The following is a 10,782-nucleotide window of genomic DNA, read 5'->3' as shown; positions in this document are numbered from 1 at the left end:
GATTCAGTGAGTCTCACTGTCTTAGTGTTTCTTATTAAGAAGATTAATTTTAAAAAACATTAAATTATGTAAACAAAACATAATTTCTACTTTGTGTTGTCGTATGTACAAAATACAGCCATAAAACATGCAATAAAATATTTCCTAACCAAGTATATTATTTTTGAAAATGCGCTTCAATCATAAGTGCAACTATTGGCGGCTAGGGGGAATGGCTTACCCCCCCCCCCCCCCCAAAAAAAAAAGAAAAAAATTATTCAATCGTTACCTAAGATACTAATAAACCTTTTAAATTCAATTGTAACTCTTATTTTTATTTTTGGAATAAAATTATTATTTAAAGTTTATAATTATTTTATATGGCCTATGATAAATATGCTGAATATGCATGTCTGTATGCCTGTGTTTGTTTTTAACGAAACGATTTATGTCGGTACATTGGAATAATTTTTGTTTATGCTTTTACATTATATATATACACTGAATTATAATATACAGACAATATATATTAGTATTGTGAAAAATAAAAATTGAGTAAATTAATATTAGTTAATTGTAGAGTTATCATAGTTGTCATACTAGAAGCTACTAAAAAAAATATATACATTTTTTTTTTTTGTATAATTGTATACATTATAATTGTATTTTTTATACTTTTGCATTGGGGGTGTCACCGGTGTTGAAGTTATTTTTGGTGCAATATCAGGGTAGGGCTACAGCCCTTCCCAGCATTTTAGCCCTAGTTGCGTCACTAACTTAGATTTAAATCTGATTACCTACATACTCATAGGCGTGCGCTGAAGCATGCTATGTGATATTTCATGGACCGAATTTCCCTATGACTCAATCATATTGCCCTAATATTTGTCATAAATCTACCTACATTACCAAATTGAATTTTAAATAATTAAAAAAGTTTGAAAAAATTGAATGATTCACTATATGTATACTCTGTAGTTTTATATTGTTAGGTAGTAATATTGTTAATAACCCAAAACTATATGTAGCAGGGCTTCAAAGCGTTATTTTATACCGGAAAAAGTTTTCAGAAAATACAATTTAGATGTGTTGCATTTATAAAATTGTTGACTTGAGGGCCGATGGTAACATATAGGTACTACCTACCAGTTTTTAGAGTTTGTGCACGCCTATTAGTAGGTATACACTATAACTATATATACCTGGTAATGATTTTAAAATGTCTTGCAAATACACACAGCCATTATAGGTACCCACATAATATTGATATAGGTAGGTAGTATCAGAGCATTATTTTTTTAATGTAAGTCTAGCATTAAGTAATATGAATTTTACAAACAATATTATGTACCTATAAAAGTCTACAAATGTCAAATACTGACCAATAAAAATAATTTACTCATGAGTGATTCAAAAATCATATATTTCGTACTATTCTTAAATTATTTACTACCTCAAAAGCGTGTTCTATGAATACAAATAGTAGACTTTGTGTATAATATACAGCTAGCCAAGTAATTGAATTTCAATTCACCCTCCCCTCCTTTCCTTAGTAATTGATAAAAGCAACCCTTAGCCGCAACGGTCTTAACGACCTCTGTAATTGCGAGTCTTAAATGGGTAAATACAGGATACTATATTATAGTGTTGACCAGTCGGTTGCCCACAACGGCGGTTTTCGGCATTTAAAAAATGGTTCTAGGTCACTTTTTACTGTCGGACATTAAAAATGCGAAACTATAGGACACTTTATTCGGTCGCCACTCGCCAGTCGGCTAAAAATGTACATTTCAGAACGGGGACATTTTTTACTATTATTATATTATATACAATATTCATACAATCATGCACAGTATAACATTTGTATAAATGCTTAATATAAACAAGTCATATAAGTCATTAAAAATAATATCAAAAATGTTTTACCTTAAGTTCGATGAGATTTAAACATAATTTGGTATTTAAGTATTTTACATTCAAAATAATATGAGGAATGACTTCAGTAAATAATAATAAATTATACTATACCTACTTATATTTCTTAAATTTCAAAAATATATTGTTATCAAAAATTCAAAATTGATTATACCTAATTAATATTTAATATTATTTGTCATGACTTGTTTATGTTATGGAAAGCATTTTTATTTGAACACAATACTTAAAACTTCTAACATTTCTATATTTTTAATATATTTGTCATGACTTTATATACTATGTATAAATGTATTATTATAGTTACTAAATGATGTTTAAATCTCATCGATCTTTATACGGGCGCACGTAAACTCCGCCACAAGTACCTTTTTTTACTGTAAACTCCGCCAGAAAAAAAAAACAGGTAAAATTGGGTTCATGTAAACTCCGCCACTGAAAAACATCAGGTAAAATTGAGTTTATGTAAACTCCGCCAGTGAAGAAAATCAAATAGTAGAATAACCTGTAACGTCTTTACGTATACCTTATCTACTGCCGATATCATCATTGGAAATCCTGATTTCAGATAATATGAAGATAAAATTATTAATAATTTGAATCGATCTAACCTTGACAATATTTTATCAATTTTGACATATACATCACAATAGATGTAAACGTATTTAATGTGAGAAGGCACGTGGCAATGTGAGTACTGTCGCACTGACCAGGTAAAAAAAAAAACTGGCGGAGTTTACTTATACCCATTACAGGTAAGAAAAAAAAGCTGGCGGAGTTTACCATAGACCTATTATTACCTTTTTATCTTAACCGATATTCTGGCGGAGTTTACAATCGCCCCTTTATACAATTTTAAAAATAATTTGTTATGACTTCAAACTTGTTTATATTATCCATTACGTATAAATGGATAATAATATTATATACATGATACTATGTATATTATATTTATAATCACACCAAAAACACTTCGTTATAACTCCGTGTAAAAAAAGCTAAGTTAAAAAAAAAATTAATAATGATTAAAGCTTTAAAAGACGTGATATAATATGGAAATTAAGTAAAATGACATTTTATAATATAACAAATGCCTATGATGACAAATAAGATCAATTGTAATGTTAAATACTTAGTCAACATAATATGATGTTTAACTATTTGATCTTTATAACATTTTGAAAATAATTTGTCAGGACTTCAAACTTGTTTTTATTAGCCATTACGTATAAATGGATAATAATAATATATACATGATACTATGTATATTGTATATTTAATAATATGTAATATGAGGAGTATAATAGCACAAATTATCCGGGTTCTGATGTATATATTTGTACCCGATCATATACAATGTAAAGTGTGAATGTCCCCGTTTTGTATTATGTATAAACAATAGACGGTTTTCCTTAAAACATGTATCAGGGACCTCAATCAAAATATGTTTAAATGTACCTACCAGTTGCCTTCAACTTAATTAACTGAATGTTCTAATATCGTATAAAATACGGAGATAAAAATATTAGCAGATCAGATTTCGAAAAATCTGTTATTAATTATTCAAACGAAAATAATTCATAAATTAAACATTTTAAATGGTACTTGCCCGCTATAAAAGGATACTACGGTTAATTACTCGTCCGTGACATCACAAGGAAAACAGTAGAGTAGTCGTCGTCGAACATCGGATGAGTAGGTACCTACCTGTCTACCTACAACTTACTACCTACCTGTATTGCTAAATATAATATATGTGTATCTGTGGTTTTCCGTATAATATACAACGTTTTGCTGTAAGCAACGTCATAACCGTGTATGCATGAAAGTATAATATGCTCTCCTTTTCTTCTAATCGAGCGGATTATAATACAGTCAATATTATAATATATTTTTTTATATTGATGAAATCGACGTATTAAAAAGGTAAGCAGGAATACCGTACACGTCTCATAATACTATTTAGTTGTTATTATTTCCACAACAGTTCTAAATTTAATGTAAATTCTTAACGCATCAAATAGTGTATTCACATAAGTAAACACATATTCTTGTAAATTCCTATAAGGATCTAATAAAGTTTTAATTAAATCTATAATTGCAACATTGTTTATATTAATATCATGACTGTAGTATTATAATATACGTATTGATAATCTACAGGCCAGGATTGGGCAGACCGTTGTTGAGCGGCTAGCACACTTTTTCACACAATATACTTTTTTATCTAACCGATTCCACACATTTTCGTGATGCAAAAGAATTATTTTTGAATGCGATTCTACATAAAAATTGTTAGTATCAATCCAAAGCAAAGGGTGCAGATAAACAGGTAGGTATCTAGGAATCAACTAATTCGCAGCCATTTAAGTAAAAATAACTGAAAAAAAAACGTATATTGAAATTCCTTTATGGGCAATTTATAAGTACACATCACGTCATCACTATCAAAAAATGTACCCCGCTTAAGGTTAGGTTATATCTGTTCTTAAGACTTTTGACAATTTTACTTAACATTTCTATCAAATTCGTACCTAATAATAAAACAGTGTATTTTGTCACAATGAGACAAAAACAAGTGAGTGTATTCAATGACCAACATTTATATCCTAGAGCTTTTAAATTTCTATTAATATACGAGTAATAAACTAATAACATCTAAAGTCTTGAATTAATGAAATTAGTAATTACAAATTCTAAAATTAATTTTAAAATAACCATGTGTAATTGTATAAAACAGTCCTTATTCAAACATACAACCCTTACAAAATAAGAAAATACTAACCAACATTAAAATTAAAAAACTTACAGTTGCTTACTTTTTACCTACCATTTAATTTTCTAATTTAAATACCTATTTAAAATTTTAAATTTACTTATAAAAGAACATATAAAACAAAAACAAAACATTAATAATTGTATACAGCTCATAATGTGCCAAAATATTTTTAATAATATTTTTAAAAGAGATCCGCCAATCTTATTTAATTTCTGATTTACAACAATGAATAAATCCGATTTTATTTAAAATGATCCTACCTATTTCACAATTAATTTTTACCCAGCTCAGTTTATTACCGTTGTTATAATAAATTTCCCGTTAATAAAGTACCGTCTACATGAAATTCAATTTTATATAATATATTATAATTAAATACACAACTTTCAGATCATTAACTTCTTTATTAAAAAATTTACTAAAAAAACGTCGCCACTATTCACATACCTACCAAAGTATAGACTAATATACCTGTGACTAATAAAAACATTGTAAAACCAATACATTGCTACATTGGTCTTTTGTTTTTGGCCTTTTGATCCGTAAAACCTTATACCCACCTAAAAATATATGTAACAATTTTTTTAATAAATTAATTGGATGTATTTTTGTCGTCTTAATCCATCTATAGCCTATAACATTATGCATTGTCACATAATATACATTTAGTTTTTGTATACTTTTAAAGTTTTAAGACAACATTATTTTTATTTACGTTTGAATATTATTCATTTTGCACATCTACATTCTGCATCATATAATCATATATATCATATTTTTTTAATGAGTATTGTCATTCTAAATTTAAAAATAGGTACTTAAAATACAATTGCGTCTTATTATTTTTACCACTTTATACTATATTAGAACATAAAAGCATTATATTCTTTGTCTATACACAATTAATGTTTTGCTATCATACTTAATATGAATCCATGTAGATGTCGGTACCTATAACCGGAGTATAACCGGTATACATTATATTATGAATGTTATAAAATATTATTTACCTGTTGTAATTGATCGTGTCCATCTATAAATATTTTACATAATATGAAATTGATTTTACAATAATGTGTGTTTTCTTAATTTTTTTTTGTTGGTAGTTTTGATGAAATTTAGTTCTTGCTGAATAATTTTGGACGGTCACTCACTTAGCTGGTTTTCTGTTTTACGCTTACCACAAACCTTCTATAACCTCATGCCTTTCGACATACCTATTTTAATTATTGTCATCTTGGTTGTGTTTAACTTGATGGTCTAGAATCTGGTTAACACTTCCGTTAGTCCCTACAAAAGCCGATCAAATCATATTCGTAAAACGCCATTTTGCACGACCATCAACGTATTAGTTATAGTATAGGTAAAAAAAAATATCGAGACCGAGAAACCGTACGCCTGTAATATTTATTGGTACCTACTTATATATGATGCGAAACATAATACCACCAACTGGTTTTCACCAAAGTTACTTGAAGACCGGTTTAAGAGAGGGGCAGGAGGAGCCAATTTTAAGAAAGATTCTCATAGAAAATGTGGTAAGAAAATAATGAAATCCAACCATGTTATATGCATCTGTGTGTTTGTTAGCTAGGTACTCACTTTGTATATACAAAACATATTGAATGTAAATTATGAAATAAAAAGTGAAATAATCATTTTTATTTTATGTGGATAATTATAATTAGGAGATCAATATTATGGAGGACTTTAGATGATTGCAAACGTTTTTTATTGTTAAAACGCCGTTTGCTACAACACGGGGGATGTATGAGTGAAAGTAGTATAGTCAGGGGCGTACATTCAATTGTCTTATGGAAGGGAGATTAAATAATATTATATGCATATGTTTATCGGAGTGCTTCACCCAATGCTTACTAGTACTATACGTACTACACCCAACTTACTCATGTCACATTAACCATTTAAATTAAGAAAAAAAGTATTTGCATGCCAATACAATACTTAGATACTGAAACCCTTTTATAGTTTTTAGTATTTAGAACACTGTTTACGTATTTATTTTGTATATTCACTTGGTTACATTATGCCGTCTAATTTACCAATAAGAAATGTACTAGCGTGTACCAGATGCATTAAGATTTCAGAATGTTTAAGACTACCTGTAAACAAATATTAAATCATAAAATTGATTCCCCTTTTAGATTACTATTGCAGATAGTATTGATTGATATAAAGTTTGAAATAAAAGTTACGACAGTACGACCATAGATTAATACACTGAACGATAAGATTACGACACTGAATGTCGGACATTTGGACAATCTTGTATATTATTATAAATAATTTAATAAACGAGAGCTAAGGGATAAAGTTAAAAATTAAAATAATGTTTGGATGACGTCGGTATATGAGCAACAGGTCACTGACAGAGACAGTTTACTAATAATGATAAACAATATTAATTTAATATCTACATAAAAATAGTTTTAATGTAAATAGTAAACATTTATTTGTATCTTTACCTCTTCTGACGAAAATTTTATATTTTGATGATTCCATCATAATTTACAAATACTTAATTTTATACACATGACGACATTTTCATAAAGTGTATATTTTTCATTCTAATCATTTCAAAATTTGATTTTTTTTGTCCTTGTGGGGATTTATCCCGAACCCCCTCCATTTGTAGGCCACTGAGTATAGTAATTAGTTAGTCAATTATTGTGCCGTGGTTACACTTTAATAATGGAACACTGTCAAACGACACATCCAACTTCAAATCAGTGCAAACTATTTGAATCTCATTCCTAAACGAGAAATTAAATAATATAATAATTAATAACTAATATTGAGTGATGGTGTAAAGCAAAAAAAAGACCATTTTATCCATGATTAGAAAAAGTAAAATGTATAATTTGAGTTCCGTCGATTTTTAGATTGTGAGCAATAAATGTATTGATCTTAACGATCTTACAACGTGTTATTTTGTTTGTGTATCTGTGTACGTGATAAATGGTCAAAATAATGCTTCAATTTTCAACTTCAGTTTCTTTTCTGGTGGCGAAGTGAATTTAGTCGGTTTTTGATACATTCGATTTTACTTTTTGATTAACTCTAAAAGAAATTTAGATAGGTACCTAAAATTTACACTAAATTGTGTTAATAAATTTTATCATTTTCTATACTGGATACAATGTTCATAATATTTTGACTTGTTTTGAGCTGTTTACAGACATTTTCAATTTTTTTTTTTTTTGTTTTTTTTCTATAAACATTAATATAATCTATTAATTGTTACATCATAAAGCTCGACAATTTAATAGAAGTCTCCTCACAAATTGTTACAATAAAGCAGTTTAAAAATATTATAAATACATAGACATAATTTTTTTTTATAGAAAATGGTATAACATATAACTATTAAATATTAATATATAACCATTTTAAGTTCAAATTTTAACAAAATGTATCAAATTTAAAATTTAAAAATTATTTTTTAGTTAAAAACTTAAAAATGTTCAATTTTTATAGCTAAGTATTGACATTTTAAATAAGGTTCCACGTAAGAAGTTCATATTGTACCCAAAATGTTTAAAAAAAAACTCTAATTTGAACAGACAATTTATATCTTCAAATTTGAACGAAGTTAGATATTTAAACGAAGAACTGCAAATTTTTAGTTGTTTTGTTGTAATTTAAAAATATTATTCCTGGGTACTAAGACATTTTAAAATATATTATTATATTTTATAGTATACACACAATGACATTTTCAAATCAAATTTTTTTGGCAAATATTAATTCAACCTACTACCACTAATGCCTAGTTAAAAAAATTACTTTAAACGCAACATCATAAAATGTACTTAGTATTATTATAATCTAACAGGCCGTCTTCACTCAGAATAGTTATATGTATATTGTATACAATGATTTAATATTATTGAATTCAAATTTAATACATTTATTACAGAGACTAGAGAACAAAGACACCTGATGTACAGCAAAGTGTTACCCACTTTTTACTTTGTAAGTGTAGCCCCAAAAAAAAAATTATGTCATAAGTGTGTAACGAAAGAAAACGAAATTTATGAAAAAATAAAAATGCAGGTGTCAGAAACTAAACAAAATATATGAATAAAAAATAAATTACACATATTTATCAAATTTATAAAAAATTTCCAAATTAACATAAAATAAACATTTCAACCACACCTGTAGATTTTTTTCTTACAGAGATTCCTAAGTCTGTAAAAACTGGAGAGAAAGTGTATTTTAAAAGTTTTTCGAGACCGGACACTTCAGTTTTAAGAAACGGGCTCGCAATAAGTCTCATATTTTAAATCTTACATGAAATCAATTAGTTCTAAATGGTTTTATCACGACTAGTTAATACATAGTGTTCGATTGATCTATAAACCAATTCTTGGGTAAAATTCATAATGTGATGTCATTTACGAGATAAACTATTTTTTTTTTTTTTAGAATAAAGTATAAAATTTCGATTTCGATATGGCATTGATAAACTACCACTTTGCAGACGTCCAATGATAGTTATTATTAGAAAACCTTGATTAAGCTGGTTACACACGGAGCGGTTTAACCACTCGCGGTCACGGTTTTTATCCGCTGTGGATAGCCGCCTACAATTTAACATGGATAATATTCAAATGGCATATTCAAACGACCGCGTACGCAAGCTAATATTAAACTATGAGTTTCAAATAAACCTGCTCATACGTAGCGGTTTAACCACAAGATTCCGCTAGCGGATACTGAATTACCATTTATGAAATCACCCTTGATGTGTAGGAACATATTAATGGTTCAGGCAGGTAGCCAAGATTTTTTTTAGTGGTTGGATGTTTTTATTTTATATTTAAATACAACTTTTGGGGAGCCTGGAGTTTTGCACTTTTAGTTATAAGAATAAATTGTTAATACCCAGAGGGAGGAGGGGTTAGACATTTCATAGATGTATCTTGAAACTAAAGACAGTATTGTTTCTATTTAATGTTTATATGTTTAGGAGGAAACCAAACCCCTTCCTGGTGTTTAAAAAAAATCGTTCAACACCCTCCCTAAAATTATTTTATTTTACCTAGAAAATTAGTTTCCATACCTAGCCATATCTAGATTAAAAAAAATTATTTTGATGATAGGTATTCATATAGTTTACTTGTATAGTCTTTGAACAATATAGTTGTTAATATAAGTTATTGCCATATTTATTATTTTGTCTCCCGTATCTATATTATTTATGAGTGCACCTATACCTGTATTGAATAAAATCAAGGTTACCACATAAAACCGCTCAAAATCACATACACTATTTGTTTGGTATACAGTTCTTTTATTATGTCTACGTTTTCAGTTGTCGCAAAGTTAGTTACCTACTTAAATCGGTTTGGATTTGACTACCTCCCGCTCATTAGTAATGACAATTTGTTCAATTGAATTCTGGTTTTAAAAATAATAGTCACCTAGCTTTTCATAAAAGTTTTCTTTTTCCATTTTTATAAATACCATTTTTACTATGTGACATGTGTAAAGGTAGTAAGGTATAGGTATAACGTATTTGTCTAAGTATAGCTGGCAACTAATATATATTATATGTGATACTAGTGAAAAGATTACTAGTTTTAAAAATAATTGTTAGTTAGCATTTATACACAATACACTATACTAAATATCGTATAAACAGTATCGTATATATTTATAATGCAGTCGATATAAGCGCCGAGTCTTTGACCGCTCAGCTTAGTTTTATTTTATTTGTTAAAAATCTTGTCATTAGTAAATGGTGTTGTTACTATTAAATTTGAAAGTAATAATAAATTATAGAAATTTCAATAATATTTCTTCAATATTTGTTTCCAAGGTTGTTGATAGATTTGCTTGCCATCATAGAAATGGTTTGAGAAAATTGTAAAAATACTTGTTAATATGCCTTCTTATAGTTTCCAATCGATAGGGGCACATTTATTTTTTGAGTAAATCCTACAGCAACTCCTACAACCTAAAAAAGTTTTCACAGAACGAAGTACAATTTTAAAAAAAACATGATCGTAAAACCAATTTACATAATTAATAATTACGTAACCTTCACTCAGAATCGTATG

Source organism: Myzus persicae, unplaced genomic scaffold (genome assembly GCF_001856785.1).
Source record: "Myzus persicae strain clone G006 unplaced genomic scaffold, MPER_G0061.0, whole genome shotgun sequence".
Taxonomy (NCBI): Eukaryota; Metazoa; Arthropoda; class Insecta; order Hemiptera; family Aphididae; genus Myzus; species Myzus persicae.
Note: the sequence above shows the minus strand (reverse complement) of the source record.